At 40.9% G+C, this 23,269-nt stretch overlaps 1 protein-coding gene across 3 annotated transcripts in view; it reads left to right on the forward strand.

Annotated features, from left to right (window-relative positions):
* LOC140358602 (thyroid hormone receptor alpha) overlaps positions 1-23,269 on the forward strand; it is a 96,510-nt gene that overhangs the window by 16,621 nt on the left and 56,620 nt on the right. For 2 of the 3 annotated variants that reach the window (XM_072443532.1, XM_072443536.1), the window contains exon 2: positions 6,738-6,826. The gene's annotated coding sequence lies outside the window, so the exon portion shown is untranslated. Of the gene's footprint in view, positions 1-6,737; positions 6,827-23,269 lie in introns of those variants that run through there. The other variant, XM_072443533.1, reaches the window with a different exon arrangement.

The raw sequence follows: 23,269 nt of genomic DNA on the forward strand, positions 1-23,269 counted from the left end.
CTGTCTTGCCATAGTTTATGCTGCTAACTGGCACTGAGCTACGTTTGATAAGGGATGTGAAACTACCAGTGTCCAGTAAAGCAGAAACCTCTTGGCCATTAATTAGCACATTTTTACAGCGTTTAATAGTACTTTCTGTCTCATGAGTGCCCTCTGCCTCTGGTCTTGGAGGATAGCCCGCTCCGCTAACTTTAGCTTTACGGACTGGGCAAACTGAGGCTTTGTGCCCAGGTTGTTGGCAGGAAAAACAAATAAACTCCTTACCAGGTCCTCGTTGGTTTGGGGCAGAATTCATGGTACCTGACACGTCTTGGTTGGTCTCACGTCTGGCAGGCCTTGGTAGAAAAGGTTGAGCTGGTGCGCGCTGGGATGCTGTGGTTAACCGGGCAGAAGATATTCCTTTCCGAGCGTTGAGATACTGCACGGCCAACTTAGCAGCGGTAAATCCATCGGCTGGCTCATGTTCCTTCACCCAGGTCCTCACTTCAAAGGGAAACACCCGCAGAAGCTGCTCCATGATGATCATCCGGTCTTATCCAGCGGCGATAGAGTCCTCGGAGGCGATGATAGGTCTCCGTAGGGCTTTCATCATGCGGCAGAGTGCTGGAGCGAAACTGCTGTCGGTAAGTTTCGGGTGAAATGTTAAATTTTGCAAGCAGAGCTGCTTTCAGGTCCATGTAACAGTGGGCTCTGTCTTCATCCATAGCAGAGTAGGCCTCCAGTCCCTTTCCAGTCAATAAGGGTACAAGATGACACGCCCACTCGTCCTCTGGCCACCTCCAGGTTCTAGCTATCCGCTCAAAACGTAGCAGATAATTTTCCATGTCTTCACCACTCTGAAACTGTGGTAATTTCGGCTCATTGTAATGTCTCCATTCTGGTCTCGGCCTGTCCTCAGCTTCCGGTACATGGCGCTGCGGCTCAGCATCATCATCGATCTCTATGCGGCTTCCATGGAACACTCTGGCCACCAGGGGTTGGCGACTCATGATGTGCAGGCAGGTTTGGCGCTGGACGAGGTCTTCGAAGAGTCGGCTGCGAAGGGGATGCAGGTTGAGCCCCGCGCTCCACAACAGTAGGAAAAGAGGCTCTCAGTCCCCGGAGTTCGGCCAGCAAACCCTCTTCGCGGCGTTGCTGTCCCGCTAGAAAATCTCTCATCAGCGTCACCATGTCCTGACCTGGTTCAGATGATGGCTCGGGCTTCTGCTCCCACTCTTCATCCTCATCTGTCTCCCATGCTGGGTCTGGAGCTCCTGCCTGCTCTGGCTGTCGATCACGGCCTTGTGATCGCAAACCTGTGCGCTTTGGTTGGCGAGAAACTTTCTTCCGACTTGCCATATCCCACTTCTGACACCAAATGTAGCGGGGCTCTCTCTCAAAACAATGGCAAAGTCAGATTTCAAGTGCTCAGGTGGATTTATTGTGCCAAAACCGAAGGGCAAAAATAGTGCAACAGTGCAAAAATATATACAGTGAGCAAAAAGGTCCAAAAATCCAAAAACATATATTTACAGAGTTCCAACTATGAGTTCAACTTTAACTCTTTTCACTCTCTCTCTTTTACTCTCTCTCTCACACTGTTACCTTCTCTGTTGTTGGAGACAGATTCACCCCCAGCCAAGAGCGGCTCACCTTTATTCCTCACTTGCCCCTCCCACTGAGCAAAATAACTAGATAATTCAAATCCCAAATAAACTGACAATAAACTGTTGTGGCCTCTTCCTACAACATAATACATCATTAATTATATACACATGTTCAAAATAAAGCAATATAAACACATAAAATACCCGGTGTCACATGGTCAGCACCACGGCGCGAACAACGCCCATTTAAACTTCCAGGAAGTCCTGGCTCGGTTTCGACCCAACGCGACGCATTGGCGGAGCGCGGCTTCGTGACAAAACAGGTAACAATTGGCGTGTGTATGCTTAGAATGAACCTAACGCGCGCAAGTGTGCACCCTTGGCGGATTAGTGACGGAGGAGTGCAAGGAAAGATGCGTGTGTAGCGTCTGATGCGAATGAATGAAACAGAGGGAAACGCGGGGAGCGGGGAATGTATGAGTGTGTGTTGGAAAGTGCGCGCGGGCATGAAGGGCCGCGCGGTTGCTCAGCAAATAAGCGCCGACACCAGTTAAAGACGGACTGGCTCCGTCACAGGGACTGTGCTGCCCCCTCTAAGTGGGACTATACTGCCCCCTCTGAGTGGGACTGTGCTGCCCCCTCTGAGTGGGACTGTGCTGCCCCCTCTGAGTGGGACTGTGCTGCCCCCTCTGCGTGGGACTACGCTGCCCCCTCTGAGTGGGACTGTGCTGCCCCCTCTGAGTGGGACTGTGCTGCCCCCTCTGAGTGGGACTGTGCTGTTGAATAATTGTTTTCTGAACTGCAGACTCTGGAACATGCACGTGCTGAGAGCTGAATGTTGTGTAATGTTGTAAATAAACTCTTCTCAATTTCTGTAGCTTAATTCTAGTCAAATTTAGTACAAATCTCATTCACAGGCCTTCTGAACAAATAATTGATTAATCAAAAGATTTTTTGCCAGATTATTCCATTTCCAAATGAATTGTAAGATATTCCTTTATTCCTTTATTGTCCCACATGGGGAAATTTCATTGGTGCAACGCAGGTAGATACAGAGGTAGATACAGAAGAACAGATCACTTATAGGAAGTCTGAAAAACACTTTCAGTAGAAGATCTCCTATAAATAAATAAAAACTCCCATAGACAAATAAATAAATAAATACCATTGCATGTGATCCCGACAGTAATTGCACATGAATATGTGTCACGACAGCACATAGATTGCACATGAATTTCACAGTAATTGCACATGAATTGCACATGAATTGTTACTAGCTTCTCAAATTTGTGTCTTCTTTAAATACTAGTTTTAGTATTGATTTAACCTCTGGGTATTAACCTAATTTCCTAAATTACAAGGCACTTGTATCTCTCTCAATAAGATCCTAACCCTAAACTATGGGGTAATCTACGGTAATCTTAGGGTAATCTACCCTAAGGCTATGGGGTAATTTATATGTTGATCAATAGAATCACAGCACAGACATGTAATTAACATTACATTGAAGAGTCTATAATGTCACAAAATTAAAGGGTCAAATGATATTTTTCTGTAACCCCATCTTTCTGTGTAAATATCACATGTTACAACATGAACACCTGTGGCTTATATTCAAGTGCGCTCAATAGTCTGAATTTGATGGTAGAATTTGTAACTAACAGAATTATCCAATTATCCTCCTGGCCTGTGACTTGGATGTAGACAAAAAGTGTTCTGTGCAACTCGATCTGTATTTAAACTGTAGTGGATGAAGAGCTCTTCCCCATGAGAGTCATATCACCAGTGGAGTCTCTAGTCACTTTTAATGCTTTTGTAGCACTTAGACCTCTCACATATTTTAGTTCTCTGTGAGAAGGAAAGTAGTGCACACAAGCCAAGACCTTTGTCTTTCGCCTCAGCTTTTATAGCCAAACTCCTGCAGAGAGAATATTTTTCTGGCTCTTTATGATCCAGAGGGAGAGGTAATGGGGGCTGGTACTGTGCAGAGAAACCTCAGACAGATCAATTGAATGCAGAAGGGAACTGGGAAAGGTCATGACCCAGACCTGGATCCAGCAGCAGTGCAAGTATTTGGCATGGCTTCCCCTTCCAGCTGCTGTTATAGCTAGCCCCAGTATATCTAATGGATTTATTTTTTCCATAATAAAAACACTTTAGTCAAGCTTCTTATCAGAGGACCTCCAAACATGAACATTACAGTAGGACCTTTCTCAAGAGGACTTGGTAAACAGCACGGGCATGAAGTGTAACAATGCTGCTTGATGGAATGTTTCTGGTTTAAGAAAACTTGGGGTAACATTCTGTTCAAATATGAAACTTGATGTGTTAGGGTTTCCTGTACTGTATGTTTACAGAAACTTTCAAACAATATCTTCCATTATAACTGGTTACATGGACAATACATTGGTGTTAATATCAGTTTATGTGTTTTTTTTTTTTTTCATAAAATTGTCAGATTTTGAAAAAATCATAGATTTTGTGTTCAGTTTTGTAATAAGTTTCACCAAAAAAGATTGTGTTTTGAAGAACCGAGGGTATAGCATCATGTTTGATCCGTTTCGGAAATGATGCACCTGACTTTCATTTCATATGGGAAAAAATGTATCTAATCATAAACTGGTCACTATTTTCTAGACTAGCTGCAATATTAATACCCAGTGTTTTAACTGTCTCCTCTGGGCATCTGCGATCTGACCCAGGGGTGGATTCTGTACCACCACCACACACGGCAGTACAAACTCTTGGCACAGTTCACAGGGAGGAAGCATGTCACAGACCTGGACACAGCACACAGCCCAGAACAAAGCAGGAACATAAAACACTTCCTGGTTAAAACCTTTAAAAACATTGTCACATTTTACAGTCTAGAAACAACTTGTCTCTAGCTACTTTGTAAAAGTGAAATTATATGATTATGTATATCTTATCTAATGTGTAATTGGTGAGCAGTTTCCATGAGGCAGTGGTTTGTGAGGTATTATGTGTGAGAAGAAGGGAAATAAAAGCCTTAGGCTGTGACACACAGTAAACAGGAGGGTCCTTTCCAACAGCAGATGCTCCACATTCTGTAAATGAAGCAGAAACACACAAGGTCAGGAGCAGGTTGTGAGATGTTTGTTTTGTAATGAAGACTTTTTTGGTGGGGTTTGTCCCTGGTGAACCAGTTGGTATTGTTTGTCATGAAAACTCTGTGCACTCTCACTTTTAGAAGCAGACTGAGCTAAAACAGTGTTAGAGATCCAGTGCTCTGTGAAATGGTGAAATCCAGGCTGGTATCAGAGCCATGTGATTAGAGTTAAGGCACAAGCTTACCCTCTTGTAAAATGACTCTGAACATTCAGATCATGGGCAGACTTTAATTTAAACTTAATCAGCTTAGTCATTTATAAATCCCTCCACATATAGTGCTGCTGAAGATAGAATTTGATTTGTCATTGTCAGGTGAAAAATTATGAAATACAGTTTAGCAACTGGCTGATACAGAATAGGTTTGATTGCGTGCGCTAACAGCTTGTGGATAAAAGCTGTTTTTCAGTCTATTGGTCCTTAGCTCTGCTACGATTCCCCATATATTTTACACATCACATGGTTTCTAACAAAGCGATTAGTGCTGAAAGAGCAGAGTAATATAGTGATAAGATCCATAACATTCAGGGGCTCAAGAAGTTAGAACTGTCATCCACCGGACCGAAAGTTGGTCTGAACTAAACATCAGCTGTGTGGCTCTCGCTTACTTGTTTGCACTGTGGGTTTGAGTTATAACTGGACATTTTAAAATATGATTTAATGGAGTTTTTGCACAAGTTTGGCCGTTCATTTACGCTCTAAAAATTGCTGCCACAGAAAAAAGAACCGTTCAGGAACCGGTGTGGAAAAGCAGGTACCGTATTTTCCGGACTATAAGTCGCTCCGGAGTATAAGTCGCTTCTACAAAAATGCTTAGTAGAGAAGAAAAAAACATAAGTCGCATTTATTTGGGGACATGCGGTTGTCAGTGTGAAAATAACGAATAATATCACATATTATGTGCACATATTATGAGGCGCTCCGGTCGCACCACAGCCAAAACCATGAAAAACTATATGTGACTTATTGTCTGGAAAATACAGTATCCTAAATGGGGTAGTGTTTTTTTAATTATATAAAATATATAAATGCTTAAATAATCTGGACAGTCGTTCAACCATATATATCCAAAAATAAATGGAAAAATAAGATAACTTTGTTTTGAAGAGTTTACATCTCTGTGGAGGAACACAAACTCATGTTTGGAGGGAATTCTGCCGGGAAAGTGCTCAGAATTACTGGACTGACAATATCGGACATCACCATCTTACTGGATTTCAGAACTATGTACTTGAGCCTCGGGACTCCTGCCATGGACACAACCAGCAGTTACCTCTGAAACATTCTCCTGGCAGCAGAAAAAAGGCCCTCTCTCAAAAAATGGATGACACAAATTACACGCACAATAAGGACAGAAAAGGGACACGTTTGAAAGACTGGACTAAATGGGACGGTTTGGTTTGTTTGTGCCTTGATCTTCTTTCATATTTCATTGGATGTGTGGTACTGGTATTGATTCGTATCTACTGTTCTTTCTCTCTGGTCTAATTCTATTCTGTTTTATTGTACCCAGGCCTAAATATTATTATTAACCACTCCCCACTTTGTGCCACCTTTTCATAACCAGCACAATTCTCACTCTGCCATTTCCTGCATTATGTGTCATTGTGGATATTATAGCCTATAGAGTGTATAGCACAAAGTGTTTTACATGGGATCATATTTGCTGAAGCGTAGGCAGAGCTTGTCAGGACAGCTTACAAAGGAACCAGTTCTTCCTTTCGGCTGTCAGTAAGACCGGAGTATTTTATATTTTCTGTCAGATCAAACACTCCACTGTCAGCACCTTCCTCTTAATTATAATGAGCTTCACAGTGTGTAGCTATTGTAACATACACTTTCCATATAGCTAGAAACCTGTCATGCAGTCCTGAATACTATTCTATGGCTTCAAATCTACTTATTTTGGTCCAGTTCTCTTTTACATGGAGGGAAGTTTAATTTTGCATCTCTAAATCAATGTTGGAATCTAAATCGTATTCTTCTAGACAAGACGTTGCATACGTTCTGTTTCTTTTTCAGACTTTCCATACCCAGACATCATTATCCAAGATATACTCAACAATCAAATGTTGTACTCAACCAAGACTGGCCTTCACATCACCAGGTGGGTTCTCTTTTCACAGTCACATAACATGTTTTAACACTTTTATCTTTTGTCTGTGGAACGTCCTGTTAAGTTTGTTACAATTAGATCAAGACCACCAAACCTTTTAGTGTTTCACAAATTCAACCTGTATGCTGTAATTAGCAATTTTGTTTAATACATTTGGGGAATCTTTATGAATTAAAATAAATAAATAAAATGGCCCAGTGCAGAAACAGGGATGAGACGTGCAGCAAATTGCACGCTATCTACACAACCACTGAGCGTCATCTCCTAGCACTGTGTACCAATGTCAAGACAGCCTTTGTGTAATTATGTAGTAAATGTTGGGACTCCAGTAAAAATGCCATGAAATGATGAAAGCCAAACATGTTGTGGCCGAACTGCCAAAACTTGGAAAGGAGAGACAAAGGGCACATTCTGATACTCAGAACTTGATGTACTTGTATTGCTACACGGATATTCTACAAAATTGTGGAATAACCAAATGCATAAATGCCTTAATGAAGCAGTCAGCAGGTTAATTATTTTTAATAACTCAGCAATTTATCATGAATTTATGTTGTTTGAAGATATCACGATGCACATCTCTGTATTGATACATGTATGGCCAAGAACTCTGTTGGGATATATCGCAAATAGATATTTTGAGTACAGCCCTACACTGTACCATTCCCAGGTTTTTGATATGCTTGGTTAGCTTTTGACCATATGTGGTCTGACATTTTTCCTGCCCTAACTAAATGATTGGTATCTGTACTGCAACTAGGGCTGTGAATCACAGGGTCCCTCACAATTTGATTCGATACACGATACACGGCTCACGATATGATATCACAATTTTGCTACATACATGCGATAATCAATATATTGCTCATGATATTCTATGATACATCACTATTTTTTAAAGAATCCAATAAATTTCAACAACATTTTTCTTTGTTAAACTGAGACCTGCACAAACTCACAATGAAACGCGGCCATTTTAGTCATCAAAACAGTCAAAACGTCACATGTTTTGCATAAACGAGTTTCCTTTCTTTAAACAAGCAACAATTTGTAGCGCTGTCACAAAATAATTCAGGGAAATTATACTAAAAATGACTCATGGTGATTTATCGATATGGCAGCCCACGATATCGATACTGTTGTATTACCAAGTTTAGTATCACAATATATCAATATTTCGATTTCTTGCCACACTCCTCAGTGCTCTCCCCAGAATATTTTTAAGGGATGGTAAATATGCCTCATATGGGGTTGCATTTTCCTCCAAGGATGGTTTAACGTACCTTCATTATTTCCAAAGGTACATGCACCATAAACTATCCACCATCAAGAAATTTGAATATTGGCTTCCCAAAACTTAATGGAATCATGGAAATGATAAATAAACATAAACATAGTCATTTAAATGTATTTCCAGTGAGCACTGTATCATAATACACAATTTTATTCACAATTTTGGTATGTAATGAAAATTGGCAGTTTTAGCTAATGGATGAATATAATGCTGAAATAATTTAGACACATTAACTCTTGGCCTTTTCATCCATTGGACACAGGCAGCCTCATAGTCAGGATCATAGAAGATCATAGTCAGATACTTCAGAGGTGAGGAGAGTTTAGGGAAAATCTTTATTTACTCCAAGAGTTGTGTCTTGAGGATTGTTAAAAATGTTTGTTTATCGTTGCGGGGCTTGTTTTAGGCTATTTTCCGGGTAGTGCGTAGCGCGTCACTAGAGCGTAATCTCTGATTGGTTGCTGTGCCGCGTCTGCCGCATTAAGCTTTTCCAACTTTTCTGCGCTCGCCGCGCAGACGCTCACCTCGCTTACGCTCACCTCGCAGACGCTCACCGTGCAGACGCTCACCTCGCAGACGCTCACCTCGCAGACGCTCACCTCGCAGACGCTCACCGCGCAGACGCTAACCGCGCAGACGCTCACCTCGCAGACGCTAACCGCGCAGACGCTCACCTCGTAGACGCTCACCTCGCAGACGCTCACCTCGCAGACGCTCACCTCGCAGACGCTCACAGTGCAGACGCTCACCTCGCTTACGCTCACCTCGCTTACGCTCACCTCGCAGACGCTCACCTCGCAGACGCTCACCTCGCTTACGCTCACCTCGCAGACGCTCACCGTGCAGACGCTCACCTCGCAGACGCTCACCTCGCAGACGCTCACCTCGCAGACGCTCACCTCGCAGACGCTCACCGCGCAGACGCTAACCGCGCAGACGCTCACCTCGCAGACGCTAACCGCGCAGACGCTCACCTCGTAGACGCTCACCTCGCAGACGCTCACCTCGCTTACGCTCACCTCGCAGACGCTCACCGTGCAGACGCTCACCTCGCAGACGCTCACCTCGCAGACGCTCACCTCGCAGACGCTCACCGCGCAGACGCTAACCGCGCAGACGCTCACCTCGCAGACGCTAACCGCGCAGACGCTCACCTCGTAGACGCTCACCTCGCAGACGCTCACCTCGCAGACGCTCACAGTGCAGACGCTAACCGCGCAGACGCTCACCTCGTAGACGCTCACCTCGCAGACGCTCACCTGGCAGACGCTCACCGTGCAGACGCTCACCTCGCTTACGCTCACCTCGCAGACGCTCACCGCGCAGACGCTCACCGCGCAGACGCTCACCGCGCAGACGCTCACCTCGCAGACGCTCACCTCGCAGACGCTCACCTCGAATAAACTTCCACCTTTTGAGAAAGACAAACTCTGTTTGTTTCATCTTTTCTTGGTGATTGTTTGCAGAAATTCCACAACATTGCCTAGAATGATTTCATTAGCAGTACAAAACGCCATGCTCCATAATACCGTTTACTCAAGTTGAGTCAGGTTGTTGAAAATAACAAAAAATTTAGATTTAGATTAGCCTAATTGTTCCTGTAGAGGAAATTTGTCCTCTGCTTTTGACCCACCTTCAATGCCGTGGGGGGCATCTCCTCAGGAGCAGTGGCCACTGCAGTGCATCACCCATGTCCCGACTTTGTGCTAGACTTGGTCAAACGACCTTTGCAGGTGGATTTTTAGCTATTGTGTGTGTTTTGGGTTGATTGGAGAAACTGGAGGGCCCGGAGTAAATCCACCCAGAAACTCCACACTAGAGGCGAGAGTGCTAGCCACTCTGCCAAGATTGCAAAAGTTCAGGACCTTTATATGTTGTTTACTGCATAATCCTCACTCCTTCCCTGCACTACGAGCCACAGTTGGACTGAGTTTGTTCTGAAGCTTTGTCATTATCTTTCATTAAGACCTGAAGCAAAAGTGTCCTCTCCTTTCCCAAGTTTTTGTTTCCCAAGTTTTTGTTTACATTTTACAACTTGCAGTGTTACACAACGCAAAGGCTCTGTGTAAATGCCAACATTGACTGAACTAGTGCCATGTTAATGCAATTTGTTAGCCATTTTGTTTCCGTGTGGATATGACCTTAATTCGTGATCCTGGTGAAAAGTGAGAGACCCTGTGCTCGCTGGTAGTGTAGCGGCTTAAGGTGTGGCACACACACTATGTTGCTTGTGTGTCTTGTGGTCTCGCCCCCTGGTCACTACCATTTGACGAGTGCTTCTACCTTCTCGCTTCCCATTTCATTCTACAGCTGTCTGGTCGGATAAAGCCTTAAAAAAAGAGGCAGGTTCTTCACAAATCAAGCATTTTTCTAAAATCTTTCCCATTGCAACAAAGAATGCTCCGTCTGTAAATACAAGTACAAAAGGAGAGAGATAGTGAATTGATTTCTTAGTCTTAATTAGGTGCTAAAAATGAAAGTCTTCTCCCTAACTTTTTTCTCTGAAGCAGCTCAAGATTAGCAGCCACATACATACATTTTATATATGCTGTAGTTGCAAAACAAATTAACATTTACCTAATTCTGATAAGCAAATGTTCATAATTCAAAACAAAAAACAAACAAATTGAATATACCAAAATGCTAAATGTTATACATGTAGGCCTACTCATCTGAATGTATCCATAACTTAACTTTGCATCATTTGAGATGTTGATTACCCAACCCTCAAGTCTCTTAAATATTGCATACATGAATTTTGATATTGAGCCTGATGTGAACATGCAAGCACATGGCAGCTACAAAATAAATACACAAAAAATCCATTGACCTACATAAGATGGACAGAACGAGACTACATTCCCTCTGAGTTAGTGCTCTAAATGAAGACCTATTTAATCATATTACGTACTCATTGGTTTCCGGAAACTTAAAACTTTTTTTTTTCACCAGTGCGTGCCAAAGAAGTGTGCACCTAAAACAGTGTAAACAGATGCAGCTCTTCTAATGGTTATAATAATGATTATTATTATTACTATTACTAGTATTGCTATTTATGTTTTGTATTACTTATGATGTTGTTTGATGAGGTATACCCTGTAGTAAATAATTATCATTGTTTGTAATCAGTCAAGAAAATGTGACAAATAAAAGTTAAAAATGACAGGATATAGTTCTTGAACAGAATACCTCCACCAATGTCATCAAAAAGCACCACTCCATCAAAAATGCAGAAAACATTTGCATTCAACTTACATATTTTTATGATTAATGACGTTTAAATAATCATTTAACAAAATTAAGGTGTTGTCAGGTATAACTATTTATATAATCATAACTATTGTATGATTTAAAATGATTTTGTTTACAATCTGGTTGCTTGGTAACAGTTGTGGAGTTACCTCTACCTATGTCATATTTGCTGGCCATGTCAAACCAGGATGTGGCATTGTAAACGTCACAAATTGCCAAATTGAAGAAAAACATACAAAATGTTTAGTAAAATCTTAAATATAATCATATTCCCTTTGTTTTACTGAAACGTGTTGTCTAAAGTGTAATTTAATTACTTTAATGACCATACATGATACACAAATTTCCATCCGTTTTCCCACTTTCACACTCACCAACACACTCTCAATCATATACCAGCATCCATCTCATTGGAAGACCACAAAATCACATGTTTGGAAAATTGTCTTTTCAAAAACATGTGATTTTGACCAGTGCATACTACAGGATAACTTTTGGTTGCCACGAGGCACTCCATTACCATGTATTTTGGGACTGCCCTGTTGCTCAGAAATAGTGCTGCTGTTTTTGACACCACCGTCCCACTCGATTTCAGAACTATGTATTTGTGGCTCAAAACCCCTGCCATGTACACAAACAGTGGATATATTTGGGGCATACTCTTGGTGATGGGGGAAAAAGGCCCTCACACAAAGTGTCTGACACACTTCTATGGGGTATAAATTGTTAACACATAAATAGACCCCATGTTACCTTGGTTGTTCAAAAATGCTATAAATTCGCCAAAAACAATGTATTAAAATGTTCCTTATCTGGTTTTGATGCTCAGAATCCTCCTGCTCCCAGCGCTAAGTCACTCCCCCTTCACAGCATCAGGATTACACAGGCTGCAGACTTACTCACTGGACTTCTGTTGGGAGGAAATCCTTCTTTTGAGTCTGTGTTTTAGTTATCCAACAAGCTTATGTGGAAGCAGCTATAGACCTGGATAAAATGGTGTGCACAAACTGGTCAGACTAACTTGTCAATGCCTGTTCATGACCGATCTCGGGTAGTTAAACACTGATGGGCCTGGATAGTACTTGGATGAGAGACTGTCGGAATGACAGGTGCCACAGTGTGTTGGCAGTGCACACTGTCATTGTGTCCTTGGGGAGGACATGGCAAGGCAAGTCCATTTGTAGAGCAAGGCAAGGCAATTCAAAGTGCTTCACAGGAAAAAATGCATTCAAATCATAAAACGGATAAAGACACACAAGAGGAGAGTGCAGATAAAATCCTTTTATCATATGCACAGCTGAACAAAATAGTTTTTAGCCTAGATTTGAACATTGTCAAAGTAGAGGCCCATCTCACATCTTCAGCCACAGCTAACAATCTCCAACCTTAAGGGCGACATCTTCATTTGCTACGCACAGTTTCCGAGAGTGATATCATGAAAGTGTCATTCTAGCTGTGCGTCCCAAATGACCTGTGTTTACACCAGAAATGATCGCTCTTCTCCCAGCATGCCTGAATAACTTGTGGCAACTGAAGGATTATCAAAGATTGCAAATAACCCAGATGCTACAAAAATATTGCAGTTAGCACAGAACACAGCACCTGGAACATCCTCAGGGTAGTAATTGAAAAGCGCTCCAGTTTCTTTAAAGGTTTCTTTACCAAAAACAGATTTTCAATATTTTTCCAAATGTGCATTTCTAAACAACAGTGGATATGATGACTGACTAAAGGCTTTCTGTCCAGAGAAACCCTTGCTGCTCATAAAATTCTAATCAGCCGCCTAACATTACAACACTGCGACACATCTGGCACTCATCCCAGAGATTTACAGTCAGAGGATGCTGCAGAGAAGAGAAGAGAAATGTTGCTGTTGGACAATATCTGAGTGGTGTGCTTTGATGGAATTGACATGCGGCCTTTTGATTTGCCCATCTGTGAGGCTTTCTGCGAGGCTCCTCTCTCTCAGTCGATATCTCAAACTCTGGCAGCCTCCACTCTAATCTGTATTTAAGTCGATATGTAGGATTACTTATTTTCAGATTTGACTAAGAAGGGCCCGTTGCCTAGCACCATTTTAGATATCTCTTTATTTTTCTTATCCCTCCGACCAGTGGGCAAGGCTCGCGATCTCAAATGGTCCAGCAGATGTCAGGCCACTATGTTTGCATTCTGCAACCGGAAGAGTCCGGCTGGGGGATTTCAAAATGGCCGCCAATGTAGTGTCAACCCAAGACCCCAGGGCCAAAGATGGCAGTTGATTCTAGTCAATGGCAGCTGCTTATTAGTGTATGTCGCCATTTAGCCTTTAGTAGCTAGTATACAGTGGCCTGGATTTTAGGTAGGCTTGTGTACCATGTGATCACTCTGACCAATCAGAGCGAGAGTTACTAGAGCCGGTAGGAGAGGCCAGTACGAGCCAAAGCTAAATACAAAACAACTGTTTTTAAGAAAACTGAAGGATTTTGAACTGGGAAAAAAAATCTTTATTTTAGTAGATCCATGGTGCCCACGGAGCAAGGAGTGCGACAGCTGTCACTGCGTTCATCCAAAGGACAGCCGCTTCACCCATAGATTTATTAAAATATCAGGTTCACCTTAAAGTCTAGCTCATGGTCTAGCCCAGGGGTCGGCAACCTGCGGCTCCGGAGCCACATGCAGCTATCTAGCGCCCTCCTAGTGGCTCCCTGGAGCTTTTCAAAAAGGTATGAAAAGGAAACTAGATGGGGGGGATATATTTGTTGTTTTAATATGTTTTTTGTAAGAGGACAAACATGACGTTTAACGTTTTCCAATGCTATAAGAATGTTTATAATAAATATTACATTCGGCAACATGTCAAATGTATCCAGATTAGGGCTGCAGCTATAGATTATTTTGGTAGTTGAGTAATCTATAGATTCTTCTCTTTGATTAATTGAGTCATTGGTTAATTTTTCGTACATTCCGTAAACCATTTAAAAGCATATTACCGTATTGTCTGGTTTACCGTATTTTCCGAACTATAAGTCGCATAGTTTAATAGTTTTGACGGGGGTACGATTTATACTCCAGAGCAATTTATATGTGATATTATTCGTCATTTTTACAATGACAACTGCATGTCACATGTTGATTATTTTCCCACTGACAAATGCAAGAGGGAGCTCTAGCGGAAGAGTTTGCGACTTATGTATGTTTTTTTCTTCACTATTATCCATTTTTTTGGCTGGTGCGACTAATACTCCGGTGCGACTTATAGTCTGGAAAATACGGTATATATTTTACATGGTTTTGCCCGGGGTGTGACTTTTACTCCGAAGTGACTTATATGTGATATTCGTTATTTTCACACTGGCAACTGCAGTTCACATGAGGGCGCTCTAGGGCGCTCTAGGCTCTAAGTGACGCAGAAGAAGAATCTGCACTTCCTCTACCTCCGGAGTTTGCGGAGTTGTTTAGAAGCGACACAGAGGAAGCAGAATTCAATGGATTTAGTTATTTGGGATGATACTGATGCTTTGGTAAACTAGTTTGCATGTTCTTTATGATATAGTTATCTGAATCACTGTTAATATGTTACGTTAACATACTAGACACTTACCACAGTTGGGCCACGATCTCGGAGTGCCGCACATTGTGGCTACAAGCTAACTAGGTGTATAGGTAGATATGCAAATCTCACAATATGATATTATCGCGATATGAACCTAATGATACAATATTTATCGCAATAATATGCATAATTATCCTGTAATTTGTATTCATTCTCTAGTGATACATTTTCTAACGTGCAAAATTGATGTTATGTCAAGAACCAACACTGTTAACAGCCTGGTGGAATAATAAAAAATAGTATAAAAATTACCCTTAGTTCATCATCAAAACAGAATTTGACTTAGCCTGGCACAGATTGTGCGGTGGATTTTATTCAACCTATGTAATTTATTTATATATTATGTAATATTATTTTTAAACTTACATTGTGAGAGCTAATGTTATTTTGGAACTAATCACACCAAAAATATTGCGGGCAACAAAAGCAATACAATTTAAAGGAATAATAGAGGATTTTTTGCCAATTTGAGAACTCCAGCGACTGCATGCGCACATTCACGCTCCTGTTCTTTCCAAGAGGTCACCTACCATCAAACCTCGCAAGGAATGATTGACATGTGGGAGAACTACTCGGCTGTCCACGCCACAAGGAAATGACTCAGATTGCGCACCAAAAATCCTCTATTATTCCTTTAAGTTTAAGTCGGTGTAATCCCTCATTCGTCCAGGCGTGTTCCATAGTAGAAAAAGCTTCAGTTGTAGTCATCTGGACTCAGTTTGAAAAAATAGACGTTTCGACTCTCATCCAAGAGTCATTGTCAATAACAGAATTTAGGTCGAGAACTCCGATATTAATACTGTTCTGTGGTAAGACCCGCCCATTGGGAGGAGCCTTCCTGAAGTAGAAAGAGTTGTTTGTTTCAACAGAAACTCCCCCCTTGTATCTACCGAGCTAGCCTATTCAGAATCTTAATGGGCTATTAGAAACCTCTTTGTCTTTGTGAGACCCTGGCTCGACCACCCTGAGTACCTGATTAGCATCTGAATGTCCTTTACCTTTCCAGGGGTTCAGAATCCCATTATAAATAACAGGAAGATGAAACCTAAGCCCTCCATTTCTGTTTAAAGAAGGTCTTTCTTTTTTAACAAAAATAGCTTCCTTGACTCCTCTTTCAAACCATCTTTTCTCCCTGCTTAAAACCTTCACCTCACCGTCTTCAAACGAGTGATTAGAGGCTTCAAGGTGGAGATGCACGGCACTCTGTGGTCCTGAACTAGTATTTCTTCTGTGCTGATAAAGCCTCTTGTGTAGAGGCTGTTTCGTCTCACCTATGTAACGTTCTTTACAACTTTCTTCACTGCATTGGATCGAATAAACTACATTGCTCTGTTTTTGAGTCGGCAACTTGTCCTTTGGGTGAACCAGTTTTTGTCTTAAAGTGTTTCCTGGTTTAAAATAAACAGGGACTTCGTGTTGTCTAAAAATTCTCTGCAGTTTTTCCGACAGGCCAGACACATAAGGGATAGAAACACCCTTCCTTCTCTGTTCAGTTTCCCTTTTGTCCTGCTTCTTGGTTCTCTTCAACCAACAATCAAGAAACAAGAGCTGGAAACCTTCTCTGATCACATCAATGCGGTGGACCCACATATTAGGTTTACAAGAGAAGACGCTAAGGAGAATCGCTTGACCTTAACCTTTGTGCTCTTCGTGATGTTCAGTCTAGTTTAATAAAAGCAAATCCACCCCAGAGATTTCCAGCACTTTGTCTATGTGTGCATGCATTTGTAATCTGGGCCATAGTGCGTACTGCTGGGTGAATCAAAGCTTAGTGGGGTCTCACCTCTGTGCTGTTTTCACACACACCGATATTTTCACATTTTGTGCATATGTTGATGATGGTGAGAGCACTTCCTTTGTGTTCTGTGTTTACTTGTGTGATCCCATTTTGAGTCGGCCCTCAAGTGCCTCATCATACCATCAGTGGCTTTCTTTTTGTGAGGAGACATGTTTAAGTTTGCTTCGACAGCACAAGCAAATACAAAAGATTAAAATATGAAGGATTAATGAAGCTGTTGAATAAAGCTGCTCTAAGCACTTTTTGGTCATCTGTTACGTTCTAGGGCTCATTTATGCATGTATGTTGAGTTGCTTCATGGGTTTTATAATCTGATGTGAGGCCCTGATAATTCTGAGTGTGAGACAAGCGGAGCCTTGTTTGTGTGGGAAAAAGCCCCAGCAAAACTCCATAATGTGTTGTGAACTCTCTCTCCCTCTAAATGCTGCATGATTGATTTAAATGGTAAGATTGCAACAGACAGCTGACCGCCGCATGAACTCTTCCATCAGGTTGGGGTCAGGGGGGCATTCTATAGTGGAGCAACATTTGCGTGATGACCTAATTTAACAGTTAGCGTTCCTCAGGGGCAGTAAGTGGTTGTCATAGTGTTTTGGTATAGATATCGTATGGCTGGGTGGATAGACCTGATTTTTGGCTGTGAAATACCTCTTTGTTTCCAAAGGGATTTAAGTAGTATTGTGGACTTCCTCTTTTGCCCTTGTGATTGTCAGGCTGATTGTGGCCACAGGGCTTCTGCATTCCTCAATGCAAACAAATTGCTCAAAACTTGCTTCTATAAAACCCAATGTACTTTGTGAGAACATTAAATGAAGTGTGATACATATGTTTAAAATTGTTTTCTACAAGCTTTTGGGAAGAAATTTCAGCATGATGATTTCACAACTCCTTGGTGGGTCACTGACATGAACAAATTAATTTACAGCTGCTGAAAAATGGCCTGTATATTGTCTATAGAGCTGATCAGATGAAGATTTGGGGATTAGCTGCTCATCAGTAACCTGCCTCACGCCAGATTGATCTGTGTCTCTCTCTGAATTGAGTTCTTCACTTGAATCAATCTGGGAAGGCACTCGCAGAAAGCGGGACGTTAAAAAAACATGTCCCAAAATATTCACGCTGATTATTTGACGCGTCACAACAGCGGAAAAAGCAGAAAAGTCTTCTTTCTGGTCCACAAATTGGAGAAATCATCTTGCTGACAAGGATAGCTCATCAGTGTTTTGCACTGAATGAATGAGTGCACTGCTAACACACAGCAGCTATGAATACCTAATGAGACGGGGCGCAGCCGTACTTCATGAACAGTAATAGAAATGAGAGATTACAGTGGTAGTGATGAGATTGCAGACATGTCATTAGTGCCATTAACTTGCACCTGTACTGTGTGACCTATGTCGTCTTCATTCTGGAGCTCTGCAGTAGAGAACAGTCATTCTGGTGCCAGTTTAGGTAAGATAAGATAACCTTTATTTGTCCCACAATGGGGTAAAAGTAAATAATAAAAAAGCAGATAACTTATAAAAAACACTTGTAGAAAAACTAAAAACCTCTTACACTCTTAATGAAAATAGCACTACAGCTGTTATATGGACAGAAATCATTGCACCAGGATGATTGACATTATGTCACAGTATTGCACATGAGTATAACAGTATTGCACATGATTATGAAGCTGAATAACACATGTTCAGTGCTAACAGTGCTTGTTTTAGAAGGGCTAAATTAGCCAAACAACATGGGGTACTATTCACAGAGAAGGAATAAGCATATATAGATATAGTGCATTTCAGAGTACAATGATGGAAATATAGCTGCAAGCGGCACCTTCGCCCACCTCCGCCACGCCGCCGCCATACCATTGTGGCCTTCATTTTTAAAAGAAACATTTTGATAACTTTTGATGGTCCACTACATTTAAGTGACTCACTTGGCTCATAGCCTGACATTCCCACAAAAATGTGCCAGCTATATGGTAAAGTGCAGGCAATCACTCTAATGTGCATACAGTATACCGTGCATTAAAAATGGAGTAGCAGCGCTTGAAGCTTTTTTTTTCTTTCAGTTTTGGATTGGATTTTCTAACTTTCATATGGTTGCTAAGCAACCAAAACAGATGGCTCCATCGAATCTACAGATTTTTGCAGCCAACTCTCTTGATCGTGCCACTTCTTCCTCCACTAACTGACACAGCTTTGTCGGTCCTGGACTTCATCTTGACCTATTGCCCTTGTGAAACGTGACTGTGCTTTTACTTTTTTTGCTCAGCACAGATCAATAGGGCTGTAATGATGCAGGGGTGTGACATCATGCTACTATGTAGTATGTACATAGCTCATCCGAGGGGAAGGACAGAGACTATTCTCTAGCTAAAGACCGCAGGAACCAATCAAAAAAATTCTTTGGGCACATATACGAGGTACCAATACCACTGTAAGGTTAAACGCTCTGAAAATCGTTTTTGCATGATATGGGCTCCTTAACTCAACTGCATTAATTGAAAGAGATCATGTATATAATCAATCCATAAAAATACCTTGTCCACTAGGGCTGTGTTCAAAATATCGATACGGCGATATATCATCATGGACTCCGTATCAATACGCATATCGATATTTTTATTTTTGTGGCCCGTAGGCTTTAAACGAGGTGGAATAGTACTTTTGATCTACTGTTTGTGCTGCTCCTCTGGGCCGAGGTGAGAAGGAGCTGTGGACCTGATCAGAAGCTGATCTGTGCAGAAGATGCTGCTGCAGCAGGTTCAGACCAGGCCAATTGTTTGGCAAGAAACATGCAACACTTTTCTAGAATATGTTCCATATATTTCTATTTGGATCAGTTGGTTGGATGTATGAAGTTATTAGAGCAGAATGGATTTATAAATAATTGCTTTGTGGATAAACATGAAATTTCATACATTTTCTTATTCTGAGTAAAAACATTAACTATTTGGTACATTTTTAAGACCCTTTTTTCAAAAATGTATCGGGATACGTATCGTAATATACAAGTATCGGGATACGTATCGTATCGCGAGGGTCTTCGCAATACCCAGCCCTATTGTCCACTATGACCTCACTGACCGATTGGCCAACTAAGCTAGCAAAGCTGGTCAGTAAGTATCTCTTTATTATTACTAGGAAATGTTTTACACTGTTGATTACAGAATCCTATGGCCTCTGGGACCTCTCTCTGTTTATGAGTGTAACCTTGGCGCTTCAGTTCGATAGGCAGAGATCTGTTTGTGTTTGCAAGAGGGGAACATAATGCAAAGAATGTTTATTCTGGAGTGCTGTATACACACATACATCCACTTTTGAATCAAAGCCTTCAGAGGTTTTCCCTTAATAGCTTTATTTGTCTTGTTATTGCATCCATCCATTCATGTGAGTGACTCCACACACATGTACAATGCATGTCCTCTGATGACCTGCTTCAGAACACTCGTCTGAGGTCATATAGAGGCTGTAGCATGCAGCCGTCATGGTTGTCTTGCCACTCTCTCAGTAAATATTGACACATTTTATATGACAAATGTTCCAGGACAGGACATTACAGTGAGAGGCTGCTCCATATTATACTCAAGTAGTTACATAACTGAACATTTTCTAGGTCACATTGAATTTATATTGTATCCTTCCGTCTATTCATGGATGTTTGTAGAAGGGATTCAAGTCTGTAACTTAAGAGGAGCACTATTGTGATGCAGTATTATGATAAGAAGGTCTCCAGATCAAATGTAAACAGTGTACCAGACCAGTCACAAAGCGATGGTGTTTCTGTACACATTTTATATTGTCTACTTGTACCCAAAAATAATAATTGGGACAACATTTTTTTTTCCATGCCAAATGCAATACGACAAAGAAATAGTAGGTACAGTATATATCGGTATCGCCCAGATATCGAAAAATTCCCCAATTTTTTTGACTGATATTTTTTCTAAGCTTCCACAGTGTCTGTTTTAACATATAGATGGCCTCGTGTATTACTCATGTCTTACATTAATTATAAGAAATGCCATATCATTTCTACTAAAGTGCAAAAATATTTTGTGAACTTATACAACTTAATAATACAACTTTACTTCCGTTGTAACGATTTTTTTTCTTTAGTTTTTCAATTATCAACCAAAATAGCAGAAAAATTCAATTTTTATTGGCATTGGCAAAATAAATATAAATTAAAATAATCCCCAGCCTCTATCATCTTCATCAAGGGCTTCTCCTGGTTCTTCAGGCTTTGTCGACCTCTGAATCATCCTCTCACTGAACACATTCTGCCGGTATCACGTCGTCGCACACCTCCGCCTCACTGAGTGGCTTTTAATGAGCCGATGCTCTGACATGGATGGAAAATGAAGTCAGCAACTACAGCGTGCAGCCTGACTTCTCGTGGCGTTTGCTATGGTTGGGGGGCACATTCAAATACCTTTTCTCTTCAACTCCAATTTTTGATAGTTCAGTGGAAATCACTGAAAAGGTTTGGGTTTTGAAGTAGAGCTGGGATCTCTGGTGTAGATAGTGTCGCAGCTGTTGTTGTTGTTGGTGCGTATGTAAAATTCTAAAGCTGCAAAAGCTGTTGGCTGATCATTTAAAAACTTAGTATAATCTTTTGAATGAAGTTATAAAGTATTATTTCTGCTCTTCTGTGTTTTTATTTTATAGTCCACTAAAAGTATAAGATCAGATAAGATGAGAAAAGCCTTTATTTGTCCCACAATGGGGAAATTCCAGTATTGCAACACAAAGTAGGTACAGAAGTAAACAACAAAGAACAGATAACTTAATAAACACTCTTAAGGGAAAAGCTCTTATAAAAAACCTCTTATATTCTTAATAAAAAGTTAAAAATAATGATGACAATAGTAACGCTCGTATTTACAGCTTTTATATGGACAGAGAATATTGCACCAATATGATTGACATTATGTCAAAGTATTGCACATGAATATGACAGTATTGCACATGATTATGTCAGTAGTAGTAGTGCGATACTTGAACCTGAAACTGATACACATCCATCCAATACTTTACCCCAAATCTGATTCAGTACTCTTTTTGTTATTTTACATTAAACACCCAATCCCACATACTGTAGAAAGACTACAATAATGTCACAGAAATCTACTGAAGTCAAATGAACTTCTTTTGCCAAATTTAAAAAGCCATCACAGGACCAGATCATGACTGGGCAGGAATATTAAGCCTTAAATCAGCACATTATTGAATACTATTAATATTCTTGACAAAATGCCCTATGCACATTAATCATGGGATTTTCTTGGGCTTCATCAATTCTCCTGTCAAAATTATTTAAAGTACATCCGACAAGTACACTTTTCTTAATGTCATGCACCGACCCAGTTTTTCTCTCAGGGCATTTTTTCAAAAACATCCTAGAGTAGAAGTACAATTTCACATTTGGAAATGTGCCATTCAGAAATGCATAAAAAATAATTTGTAACTTTCAAATACAGGCCATGTAAGAACATGCCTTGTCAGGGGAATAGACCAACTGTGCAGCACATTCCGTTACGAATAGAGACACTGGCTAACAAGCATAAAACCCCAATTTCACCAGTGCAATTAAAACATGCAAATGTTGTAAAGGGCAAAGCTTCAAAGTTGTCTTAATAACAGGGCTTCAGTATCCATGTTCTTATCTTCATTTTTATTTCAGACTATTTCATATTGACTTTCTTTGGAAATAGAGCAGATTTACCAAGAATATAACTCTGGTGTTTTACAAATGTCAAATTTTCTCAATGAGAACTGTGGAAATATAAGTTATCCTGGAAAACATTACGACTGTGGTGTTGGGAGGATGGGACAGTAAGCAATAATTCTGCAAATTGCAATAAAAAGAAGACAATAATCATCCTTGGTACATAATATTTGCCATTATACCACCAAATTGTGCAGAAATAAGCTAATTATTCATGATCTTCTCTTCTGGATCATTGTGGTTTTCACTTGAATATAACAGCGTACAATTTTATTATAGCTATTTAAACTTAGACCTTATTCATGATAAGAAATTAACTCAAGAAAATTATGCATATGGACATGTTTTATAGGCAGCAGTTTTATTTATTTTGTGATATATATATCATTAATCATCATTATGATTTGGCCATAATAAATGTGACACCAAATTTCAGTATTGTCTCATTGGTGTTGGTTTTTGGTGACTTTTTTCTGCCAATTTAATCCCTCAGGGATTGAACTGCTGACCTTGTGGGTGAAGACTCGACCCAATGAGCTTGATTGATTCATAGGCTGTAAATCTGATTGTGCAGACTTCTTTACATTGTGGCATTTTCCTGCTAAATGAGTGACTTAGCGGCGGGCGTGTGCCGGAAGGCATTCTTCTTATTAAACAATAGTACAAATTGTCCTAAATGGATGATGTCTCTGGTCGGTGCTGCTTCCATGTCTCTCTATGAGATTAATCTTGATGTCTTTTTCATTTGGCGTTTCCTGACCTTGTTAATTAG

The sequence above is a fragment of the Eucyclogobius newberryi genome, unplaced genomic scaffold (assembly GCF_026437365.1).
Source record: "Eucyclogobius newberryi isolate DKJ021-1_F unplaced genomic scaffold, fEucNew1.0.hap1 SCAF_13, whole genome shotgun sequence".
In the NCBI taxonomy this organism is placed as follows: Eukaryota; Metazoa; Chordata; class Actinopteri; order Gobiiformes; family Gobiidae; genus Eucyclogobius; species Eucyclogobius newberryi.